Here is a 4,288-nt window from a genome sequence, read left to right as displayed (position 1 = left end):
TAATAATAATAATAATAATATATGAAAGATGTTAATTACGAAATTAAAAAAGTGATTTTTTTGAGAAAATCTTTCTTTCAATAATCTATCGATATTCACCGAAATTTGCAAAACTGCAAACAATAATAATAGTAACAAATAAAATTAGTAATGAAGACACGTATATAAAGGGGAAAAATAAATAAGAATAATAATAATATATGAAAGCAAATGTTAATTACGAAATTAAAACAGTGATTTTGCTGGAGAAAATCTTCCTTTGAATAATCTATCTATATCCACCGAAATTTGCAAAATTACAAACAACAATAATAGCAATAAATATAATTAGTAATAAACATACGAATATGAAGGGCAAAAATAAATAAGAATAATAATAATATATGAGAGGAAAATGTTAATTACGAAATTAAAACAGTGAATTTTGTTGGGAAAATGTTTCTTTGAACAACCTATCGATATCCCCTGAAATTTGCAAAGCTACGAATATCATAAAATTAAAAATTCCACCTCTTTGATCATTCTCTGACAATTTATTAAGAAAGAAAATAATTAATATTCGCCCAGATTTACGAAGATATATATCTAACGAAATTAATTATTTAATATTTTTCTCACCATTTATCGCGAGAAATATAATTGTAAATTGTACGAAATTAAATCTCCCTCGTATATTTCTGACAATTTATCAAAAAATATTATCCCCGTCCATTAAAGCCTCCGAATTTAAACAAAATTAAATTTTTAACCCTTTGCACTCGAGAGGCGCCTCTCAGTCGCCATTTAATCAGATTCTAAACATGGATGTTAATTAATATATCAAATTTATAATTACCCAACGATGCGTGGAATATCGAAGTAAAATAATTCTACGTCTTAAATTGCATACGATTTCTTATTTACCGTTTTAAAAATATCGCCGAGTGCAAAGGGTTAAAAGTGTCCCACCCTTTTGATGCACCGTAATGAATGGTGGGACATTTTTATTACAGTATTTTATATTATATTTTATTATATGCTTTTATATTATATTATATTGTAGGATGGTGAAGCTGGTCTCGAGACAGCGAAAATTCACGAAAGAACAAGAACACGATAACACAAACTCAAAACTCGTAAACTGATAAGAACACCAAGATAACGAAAACACACAAAGACGCACTTTTTTAAAATTCTCTTTCCAACACCGAGCGACTCACGCTTGTGCTGGTCACAACCGATTTCTAAGGACTCTGTTTTGGTTGTCAAGGACCACCCTTTTATGCTTTCCTCAACCTACGCTTCACCTCCCCGTAGAGGAGTCAAGCAACTTAATTTTGTTATACAGAATAACTTTTCCATTTGCTTCTAGAAGATATCGATCGGTTTACAATTTATTTTTGTTGGCAATAGCCGATTCACGCTTTCTTTTGGTATCCTACAATATTTTAAATGTAAAAATTTTATATTTTCTGACTTTATTAAGGAAGGTTACACCCAGTAAAACTTGCTTATAAATACGTAAACTCATACACGCTGTGAAATTAGGACCGTGATACTTTTCTGGCAATCCAATATTCGTTACAGGTGGGTAAGCACCTGCGAAATAAGGCTAGAACGAAATAATCGAATCTGACGAAAAGAAGCTTTGTTCTCGAGGAAATTGATTTAGAACATCTGCAGAACATGCGTGTAATTATACTACTTGATTTATCGTCTCATAGATATCAATTGTAGGTCATTGTTCGATAAACAGGTTTACATACAGCAAAAGGAGCAATCCCTTTGGCAATTTCTCGCTCCTGTGAATTGAGCGAGTTTTAATCGTTGTGCAATTGGCTTCCTCGTGTCGATCAAAAAAGCAAAGCAAGTTTCATTTAAATGGGGATCTGCTATTATATCAATTTCGTCTTCCATACTTCATCGTTACAACGGAATATTTAGCATTACCAACTCTATCGATAGGCCTGCTCCCAGATCTCTTATTTCTGCAATTATCGAAGACATACTACAGCTGCCTTTCAGGAAATTGATCGTGTATTTTATTCCAACAAAAATATAATTACACACGTTATTGTCTAACAAATGAAATAAACGTTTCACATAAGCTGAAGATTTAAAAGAGAGCCGGTTAGGAATTTCGTTACTTCGAAAAACACTTTGGCCAAAAATTAGTGAAAATAAAGAAAATTTTTATCGATATCTATGATATTGATATTTAATTGCGATTTTTATTTGAATAAATAAAATGGAATAAAGGTTTTACATAAGCTGAAGATTTAAAATAGAGCCAGCTAGGAATTTCGTTACTTCGAAAAACACTTTGGCCAAAAATTAGTGAAAATAAAGGAAATTTTTATCGATATTTGTAATATTAATATTTAATTGTGAGTTTTATTTAAATAGAAATTTGGTAGATTAATAACTTGGAATACACGGAAAATTTCGAAAATTTGGTTTCCACGGAAACTAAAAATTTAAAAGAAAATCTTTCAGAAGATTTTGTTACCTTAGAACAACTTTTAGTCAAAACCTAATCGAACCAAAGGAAATTACTAATAATATCTGTAAGACTAATTTTAAACTTTCGATAGAAACGTGGTTATACACCAAAATTTTTAAACACCTCTTTTATAGGAACTAAAACATCTTACTATTTCACAAAACAGCTTCCAGTTAAAACTCAATCAAAAAAAAAAAAAAAAAAAAGAAAAAACAAAAGAAATTGATACTGCTATCTTGTAATACTAATTTTAAGCTAATTCTGACTTCATATAAGATTCTATCTTAAAATTCTTCCTTATTAAAAATTTAAAGCGTCAACAAAGAATTTCGTTACCTGGAAAGGCTATCTCAAAACTAAAACAAATTATTATGAATATCTACAACACCAAATTTTAAATCAGTGCCAAAACGAAATAAAGAAAGAATTAAACTAAATTCAAAATTCAAAATTTTTAATTGCTAAATTGCTTCCAAATTTTAAGATTCAAATTTTATTAAGGGGCACCTGTGTGAAAGTGCAAGCTTTGCCCGATATATAGACTCCACAACTATTATTGTACGATTTGTTATCGCAAAGTTACAGCTGTTCAAAGATGAACGCGATATAGATTCGGTTTCACTGGTCGCTGTAATTCCTCTTGGGGAAATTAGACAAATGGCGAACGTCGTTAGCTACACGGGTAGCATAGTTCTCCAGGTGACGGTCCCAGTGACAGTAGATAAATCAAAATGGCGTACCGGTGACAGCCTGGTGCAAGAGGCGAGTTTCAGAAACTTCGATTACTCATCGATGGCTGGTAGCGCGAACGCTCGTGCAAAATATCACGCAAAGGCGGTATACCTCTTCTTCGCTCCCTTTATTTTGTTCACCAATATGTAGCCTGTGGGCATATGGATACGTTGGTATTCGTGGAAATGATACTTCGCGGGCAAGGTTGTCCGGTTCGTATAAGTACGTTAGGCACAGCCTACGTTTCTACATACGTAGGTGTACAGAACGTTTCAAAACGGCGGGACAGGTAAAGGAGGATATCTCTGGCTGAGAGCTTGCTGGCGATTTTCAAGATACGCGGCAGAAAGAACAAGAATATATGTTAGTGGTGGATGAAATATCAATAACGATAAGAACAATTCCTTATTTAATTACAAAAATGATGAAGCACAAATATTAACACATTAAGCGCCAGCGGCATATGAGACATTTAAAGCTTGAGCACCGACCTCGTTCGCTTGTTTCCGAACAACGAGTAGCTAAAGAAAATATTTCAAACTTATACATTTTCTTAAAATACCATACTTTCATTGCATATTCGTCATTCTGTGGACATTTCGCTATTACTAGAATCATCGGAATCACTCGAATATTTTAATAGAACAGCTCTTGATATTCTCCTTGGACCCAAATCGCTATCGCTGTCCTCGACTCGTATGTCAGAATCTTCCGAATGTATCGAATAATCTGATAGAGGGTCAGCAATATACTCGTTAAAAACTTCACTCGTATTATATGGATAAAAAGTTACAGAATAATAAGACTTATTATATTGTTCAACGAAGAGCGTAAACCTGCGAAAGAGGTACTAACTAAGGAATACACTGCTCGAGAGTGATTCTTGCTTCGATTGTTTCTGAACCATCGTATACGTTTTATTTTCGGTGTATAACAAATGCAGATTGTCGTAAACGTGACAAGTGAATGCAAATCGATGTGTAAGATATCCATACAAGCAAAATAAAATTCTCGTCATCGTGAGGGCGAGAGTCAGGTGACAAACTTCTCGCAATCACACGCCCACGCCTATTT

Source organism: Eufriesea mexicana, unplaced genomic scaffold (assembly GCF_001483705.2).
Source record: "Eufriesea mexicana isolate 0111107269 unplaced genomic scaffold, ASM148370v2 scaffold4710, whole genome shotgun sequence".
Classification (NCBI taxonomy): domain Eukaryota; kingdom Metazoa; phylum Arthropoda; class Insecta; order Hymenoptera; family Apidae; genus Eufriesea; species Eufriesea mexicana.
The sequence above is the reverse complement of the archived record's forward strand: the minus strand, read 5'-3'. Positions refer to the sequence as shown.